This window comes from Pteropus alecto, unplaced genomic scaffold (assembly GCF_000325575.1).
Source record: "Pteropus alecto unplaced genomic scaffold, ASM32557v1 scaffold137, whole genome shotgun sequence".
NCBI classification, from domain to species: domain Eukaryota; kingdom Metazoa; phylum Chordata; class Mammalia; order Chiroptera; family Pteropodidae; genus Pteropus; species Pteropus alecto.
This window is the reverse complement of record NW_006440135.1, coordinates 2,155,389-2,163,643: the sequence shown is the minus strand read 5'-3', so window position 1 is coordinate 2,163,643 and position 8,255 is coordinate 2,155,389. Positions and strand designations below refer to the sequence as shown.

The 8,255-nt window shown below is 45.8% G+C and overlaps 1 non-coding gene across 1 annotated transcript; it reads left to right on the top strand.

Moving 5' to 3' along the window:
- The first annotated feature begins 6,483 nt into the window (after positions 1-6,483).
- Positions 6,484-6,602, top strand: LOC112484093. Its single transcript, XR_003047889.1, has one exon. It is a non-coding gene; the product is annotated as a 5S ribosomal RNA (ribosomal RNA).
- Positions 6,603-8,255: the final 1,653 nt, after the last annotated feature.

Sequence of the window (8,255 nt, the reverse complement as noted above, 5' to 3'; positions counted from 1 at the left end):
GGTCCCCGTTTTGTGGCTCTCTCCACCCGAAGCAATGGTCTCGCCGTTCGTCTTCTTCGAATGCGTCTTCCTCAAAAACCGCCAGCCTCAGAAGGTGTGGACCGTCGCCCACACCGTGAAAACGAGAGGAACAGACAGGAAACGCGCATCGAAGGTGTGGCACAGAGCGGCGATGAGCAAGAGGGATGATGGATGGACGAAGGGCCGAAGGAAGGGTGGGGCCTCCCCGGCGGCCGCCCGAGTGTGGAGCAGGCGGCACCCTAAAATTCCAAGCGGACGAGGACACCAACAAATCACGTGGCCACTTGTCCTCGCTCCTCATTCTCCCTTCTGAGAAAGGAGTAAACCGAGACCGAGAATTCTGATGTAGCCTGCAAGTTCATTCCTCAGAGGTGACATGTGGCGGGATTACTGCATTTCCTGTCATCCGTTACTAAATTATACCGGGCTTCATAAAACACTGTTATAGTTACTACTTCATACTTTCAAAATATTTTGCAACTGTTATCTCATGTATAAAGAGAGTGCGAGAAAATGAGTTTCACGTCGTCTTCAATCCATCAAGTTTTCATCTACTACATTTTCCTTCTATTCTACGTTTTATTTTATCCAGAAAAAAAAAAATTGTTGTTTCTTTCTTATGGAAGCAATTTAAAAAATCGCCAATTACGATTTAAACTTCCTTTACTAATTGTCCACAGAAATTTTCATCGGGTTTCCAGAACCCGTGCTTTCCGAGCTCAGAGCTGGAAGCTAGACAAGCATGACTTCAACTCCAACGAGCCGCCTCAGGGAACAGCTAGAAGCAAAGAGAGAAAAGGCCGTGATGAGACCGAGTCTCACCGAAACCTGATGCTGAGCTCACTATACCCCGCTAGCCTTGGAGCTGGAAGGGCCTGAGACCCGCCTGTCCAATCCTGTGTCCCTGCCCTCTCATTGGATTCGCTCTACCTTGTCCCAGATATGGCCGGCCTTGCCTTGAATAGGCCTCCTGACAAGTGCCTCGCCACCTCATAGGGGAGGTTTGTACACACGCACACTTCTTAAAGCTAAGTCACAATCTGATTTCAATAAAGCGCATCGATGTGTGCACACTGTGACCCGTGGGACAATGGGTCCGAGTCCCCACGCTTCTGCTCCTGTTCAAGTTCCATCAGCCGAGGTGACCTGAGGGCTTCTCCTAGTGGGTGGTCTCCCCCTCGTCCCCATGTTCTTCACTGTAAGCATTCTCTGTGGGTGTGTAAAAACGGAAGCCGTGTTGCTATGGGTGTGAACAGCCAGAGCTGTCCCCATGGGCCCCGAAAATCAAAACGCTAGGCCTTCCGTAAACGCACACTCCGGTTTTGTGAGCATTAATCTGGAAAATGTATAAAGCTCTCTCTGATTGCTGGCAAACTTACACGCAACTCGCATGAATTCCTGGGGGCCCCTAAGTTTACACGGCTCATTTAAATTTCATTCTGCTTCCCTGGCCCCAGTCCTCTCGTTCTGAATAATTCCGAAGCTCAATTCTGTCATCTGCTATATCAATTAACACCTCAACCCAGGTTTCTACCATGTGCAAATCCTAAAAGCATGGCTTTGCGTGTGCGTGTGGCGTCTGTGTGCGCGCACGTGCGTGTGTGTGTACCCTGACCCAAACCACTGAACGGAGGTTAACACATGACAAGGAACGAGACATGATTGTATGAGCTTTGAGCTCTTCTCCTTTGATTGACAGCCATTAACTCCTGGTGGTCTTGGAGTGGACCTCGGGGGCAGCTCCGACCTGTTGAATGGGGCACGAGAACATCGAAGGGGCAGCTTCTCGCACGGGTGAAGTAGGAGACCACGGCTGACGTGTCCTGACGTGTGGATGGAACATGCTCCTTGGCAACAGGTGTCGCTCGTCATTAGTCTTCACGGACCCCGAACCCAGCAAAGGGGATTCACCATCACGTAGAGAAACCCACACTTTTGTGGAACCCACTGAGCTGCGTCTCGTGACCACTGCTCCCTTCTAAGTGCCCATCGGCCTGTTCATAACTACTTCCTCGTTATCACCCATGACCAATGTCGAACTGACTGGTCCGCCAGCTCTACAATTCTTTTTCTTAATTTCGACATTGGAAAAGTATTTGCGTCCTCCCCTCACCTGGCCGGTCTCCCACAATGCAGCGTTTACTCACAGAAAAATGATGCTGTATCACACCTGCACACGCCCTGCACACACCCACAGGCCTGGAGTCGCAGCTTTGGTGGGGCCAAAGTCTTGCTCTTTCCAAGAGGGTCCGATCCCTTTGTCCTGCTGCCCCCTTCTCCGAGGGCTGCAGACCCTTCGCGCTGGCCCCTCTGTGCCGCCCAGCCTGAATGCAGCCCTACGGCAGAGGGCATGGAACCAACACGTGGCCAAGGGGCTGGCTCTTCTTTGTCCTCTCTTAATATCACGAAGGCCCCCAAGAGTGGATCCAGACTTCTTTCTTATTCTCTATTCACTCTTCAGATATCAGGTGAGTCCATCTGCTGGTGGACAATGAAGGGGAGGGTTTCTCCGGAAAGAAATTTTTTAGAAAGTTATTTTTCTCACTTGAATTTTCTGAAGAATAAAGGTAAAGAAATAAGTGTAAAAACACGGAACGGGGTGGGTTTTTCGTAATTAAAAGATTACATCTTCGAAATCCGCATCTATAAACAAGGTCCATGAGAAATGCAATGTCACATCTGTGTGTTAAATACTCTATTTGTTCTCATGAATCATATTATTCACAACCTATAAAACTAATTTTAATTACAGTAGTCATTATTAATTGAAACATAAATAATTCCTTGAACATTTTATGGCAAAGTTGAGAAAGAAAACTATCAAGACACATAAGAAAAACACCACGTGCATGTTCCTTTCGGGCGAGGACATGCGACTCGCAGAGGGACCTGAGCTGGAATAATTTCCCATGCCAGCTACTTTTCCAAGATCCTGACTTGTTTGGAATGTTTCTCGGTAATTGGTTCCCGTCCCTCTGGCAGCCACCTGTAAGCCAAGGCGGAAGCTGAGAGAGAGGCGACTGGGTGGAGTGGACTCTGTTTCTGACATTACTTCATCACCCTGCAATGCAACCTCTTAGACCCTGCGTCCCTGTGTTTTTGAATAGGGTGTGTGGTCGATTCGTTAATGCCATTTAGGTCAAGCAATCTGAGGGGTTTTTTTTTTTTTTTTAATTTAAAATTTCAGAAGGACTCTTTGAGGAAAATCTTGCATTTGGGAAATTTATCAGCGATTTAAAACGGCAATCTCAGTCGATCTGAAGTTGGCATATCCTTGCGAGACTTGTTTGGTTAAGGGAGGTATCCATGCCAACAAGTAGCTATTAATTTTGCTATTATATTGGTGCGATCTAGATAAAAACTGAATGTGTTTATTTTATTTTGCTCCAAGATTTAACATTTAATTACGTGAACAGCAATTGGTTCTTTTTTATTATAATGTTTTGGTGCCTTTTAACACTCTCTCTGTTTTTCATAGGGTTAACAGCAAAGTCTGATGGGAGGTGACCCAAAAGATACTGTGCTCCTGCCATGTGGCAGACGGCGGTGTGGATGGCGCCCAGACCTCGCTGGTAAGGCTGTCCACACCAGGTGGGAGACGGGCTGCAGCACTGGGTGTCAGCGGCTCTTACGGAGCCTCCAGGTGACTCTGCTCTATGCCGAAGTTTGAGAATCATTGCTCTACGTCACACTCACTGAGTGGAAAAAGGACCGAAGTACTTCGTTGGCAGCAGCTTAATCAAAGACCAACACAGAAAACGTGTATGAAATATCGTAAGAAAAAAAAGTAGGAATAGTGGAATCTGATTTTTATATATACCAAAGATAAAGGTGGACTCTGACACTTTTAATATTTCTTCAAGTTCAGAAAAAAAAAAAAATTGTTACAGATCACAGTTCTGGATTGAAAAAACTTAAGCATGATCCTGGAGGGGCGACTATGTCATGGTCTTGGGGGTGATCCTCTATTTCAAAGGGCGTCAGACGTTTCTCCAGGATATATGCCAGTCTCCTACAATAAACAGCGCCACACCAATGACGGGCGACAGGTATGTTTGGAATACATAGGAAGTTCGCAGCAGGACGGCGCAGCCCGGACGGGGCGGGAGTCTGGCTCGCAGCTCCTCCGGCCCGGTGGAAAGACGGCGAGCACGCAGGGATGAGCCCGCTTCACACTCCTCCCGTTCTCAACGTCCGCCATCCCTTTGGGTGACGTCACAAGTAAAGGCATAAGTAGTCTGCTTACAAAATTAGCAATCTTCCTAGGCTGAAGCGTACCCCAGATCACACACGTGCGCTCTGCGCCCACACTGTTCGCAGGCAGCGGGTGCTCTGTGCGCTGGAGAATGAGCCTATCCTACAGGTGTTGGGCACCCCCCTCCCACTGTCAAGGGCTTCTTAGGGACAGTGTGAGACATAAGCTTCGGGATTACTCAGACGAATCCACGTATTCCTGTTCACATGCTTGAGTATTCAAGAAATGGATTTCCTGGGAGTGAATGGAAGTCAATGCTGAAAAAGAGCCCAGAGCCCTCACAGCCCGCCCCTCACGCTTTGTCCAAAGTAACCCGGGTGGTACCTATAGCCAGGTCCTTGCGTGCGTAAGGTAGGTCCCTGTCCCGTTCTACTAGCACAAATACCATGGCTCCATCGTCAACAGGGACACATTTTTCCTGCGTTCCCACAGGAAATAATAATTATCGTTTCTGTACGATAATAATAATAATTAAGTATTCGTGTTTTAATATGGCTTTTTTCACCAGACTGCAAGGTCTAAGGATCAGGGATCACGTATCTTATACTCTATCCTCAACATACACCTAGAATATCGTAGGCGCTCTGTATGTTTCTGTGGAAGTTGCAAATAAAGAGATAATAATAAGCAACATTGATATTACAGCACACGCCACATTACAGTTTTCACATCAATTTTCACGCCGGACCTTTCGCTGGGCTGAATCAGATTCTTTTCTCACCCACATATCTAGCGTTTTATCAAATCGTTTTATTGTTAAATAAATAACTTACGATCAAACGGTTTTATGGTTAAATAAATAACTTACGATCAGCATGAGTATATGGCCTTTATCCTCACTTTCATTACTGACCAGGGACTTTTAAGTGAAACATTCCACGTTTCAATTTTCTCATCCATCATAGACATGATTGTCTTTGTCTTTGTCTCCTGGGACGCTGTAAAGCCATCTGAGAAAAAACGGTGATACGATACAATGAGTCTTAAAAACAAAGGTGCGATATAATTAATTCTGGGACAACAACATTTCTCCTGGAGGTCACCCATGTCTTTTTCCTGTTTGTTGATTTTACCCTGGATCCTTTCAATGATGTAAACTGCGACTGTGAGGCTAACAGCTTTTCTGAGCACTGCGATTCCTTCCAATGAATCATCGAGCCTGGGGGATCCCCAGCACGGAGAGGGAGAGTTCACAGATGCAAGAGTCGATTTAAGGGAAGGCGAGAAGGGGAAAGTTGGGGTCAGGAGCCCTGGGCACAGTAGGCAAGAGCGACGGATGCCCACTGTGTGCCACCTGGAAAGTTGAGCCTTTTTCCCCCAAAATTCAAATATGGATAATACTCCTATAGGGAGTGATCAAAGTGGAAGTAATTTGATGTATTCTGGCTCCATCTTTTGTTTATCTAGTTTCTCGTTTATCAATTTTAAGTGTTATTTATTTTATTTTGTTATGTCGAATGTATTTTTGTTAGCTGCGTTACATTATTTCTGTAAAAATGATTGGGGATACATCAATTTATCAAATAAATATCTCACCAATGGCTCTCTTCGCCCAAGTCAGATAAATGTGACAACAGAACATTTATGGCCACCACCGTGTTGTGATTCCAGGAATCCAGAAAATTCCACTGTGTTAGAAGGACAGCAACTCGAACTCTCTCCAGTATTTAATTTTATTTTCCATTTTGAAAGTGAGGTAGAGTTAGCACCCACCCGATCTCATTTACCCATAGCACATTCCCTCGTGACTACATATTCTATAGCCAGTCTGACACATCCTGTTTGATCTCCTAACGTCTAAATAAGAGTAAAATTGTAAATTCTGGAGGGCACTGTGTCTGACTCACTCAGACATCTCACATTAGAAGAGTGTTTTTGTTTGTGTGTTTATGTGTTTGTGTATTTGTTTGTTTTTCCCCATGGATCTGCAGCCTCTCTTTGAGTGACAGGCAGAAATAGAGCCAGTCATCCAAGGATTCAGTATGACCGATGGTTAATGAGTGATTTTTTTACAATGTACAGCATACTGATCTCAAAAAATTAAAAATGGATTTACCTTTTGACCCAACAATTGCGCTTCTGGGTATTTAGCCAAAGAAAACCAAAACAATAATTCGTAAAGATCTAAGCACCCCTATGCTCACGGCAGCACTATTCACAATAGCCGAGATATGGAAGCAACCTAAATGCCCATCAATAGACTAGAAGTCTATGGCCACGCCACCCTGAACAAGCCCGATCTCATCTGATCTCAGAAGCTAAGCAGGGTCGGGCCTGGTTAGTACTTGGATGGGAGACCACCTAGGAAGACCAGGTGCTGTAGGCGTACAAAATAAAAAAATAAGGGATTGTAAGCTGACAAGGTCCTTGCAATCTGTGAGGTCAACCAAGGATCGCTTCACCTAAAAAAAAAAAATCGCTAAAGAATAATGAAATCCTATCAGTCAAAATGACGTAGGTGGACCTGAAGCTTATAACGATTAGTCAAGTATGTCAGACACAGAATGATAAATACCATATGATTTCACTTATATGTGAAATCTAAGGAACAAAAAGATCAAACTAATCAAAAACACAAAGGTAGACTCACAAACATAGAAGACAATCTGGTGACAGCCAGAGGGGAGGGGCTGGGGGGCTGGGAGAATGGGGTGAAGGGTTAAAGAAGTACAATTCAGTAGCTGATAGATGGTCACGGGGACGGGGAGCACGGCAGAGGGAACGCAGTCGGCAGTAGTGCAATGGCCGGGCGTAGACAGGGTCATCAGGGAGATCGTTTCATAAACTATATAAATGTCTAACCAATGTGTCGTATACTTGAAACTAGTAATGTAATAAAGTAAAATGGAAAACGTTCACAGCACATTTTAACAAGGTCGTGCTTAGCGTTTGGTTTTATTGTTTTATAAACTGGCGACCATAAGCTGGTGTTTATATTACTCAACAAATCTGTTTTGTGTGTGTCCGTTTGCTTTGCCGTTGAGCACGCTGTTTAGTCTGGGGCTTCACGAGCACACACTGTTCAACGGGACGAGAGCGGCTTAGACCCCGGCCGGTGGGTGCAAGCCCCCGCCATGCAGCCTGTGGACTGTGGACGAGTGTGGACAGCCTCACAGCTGGCGCCTATTTTCACCAGGCCTTTCACTTTCCAGACACACTAGCTAACGTGAACTTAGGCTTTTGCACGAGCTGAGCACAGCACTTTAGTGCTTTGGTCTGTCGAGGTGAGAAGGCCATGGCTGATTCAGAGTAGCCCCCTTGTAGATCAAAGGGAGAACTGCTTACAAATACGTTCCGGAAAAACGTGGGCTTGGCTGGCTTTTCTTTTCTTTCTTTTTTTTTTTGAGAATGCTTCCAGAACTTCATCAGGTCTCTCAGACATCCACTTACTTGTGCCAAACCAAATACGAGACTCGCCATGCAAGCCTGCTGCAAATTTTAAATTCTGCTTCTCTTTTCTCTCCTCTAATTGCAAAAACGTAAAAAAAAAAAAAATCAAGACTAAGTTATGCAAATTTGTGATTGTTATGTCTGTGTTTGGGGACGAGCGCCCTACACGCCCTTGCAGTAAACGATTATTGAACTTGGTTTATTGGGCACTGAACCTCGGGGTTAAATGACACCCTGTAAGGGTCACCTGGCCCAGGTCTCTGGATATATTTTCTGGAGAAACCAAAACGAAAACGGACTGAGGTTTTTTTATCACGTCATTTGTTAGGACGTGGTAAAGAATCTGAACCGGGTGTGGCGGACAGGTGAGTTATTCACTTAATCCATGTCATTTTCATCCTGAGCGCACAGTGGCATGGCATTTTACGGGGTCCTCGGCGCTCGGATGTGGCCACGCCAATGACAATGTCTAAGCCAATGTCATGAGTAGACGTGGGGTACAGCACTCGACAAAACGCTGAGTCCTATCCCATGAGGCCTCCCACCCTAGACCCCACCGACTTGATTAGAGAAGCGTGGCACCCTGGGA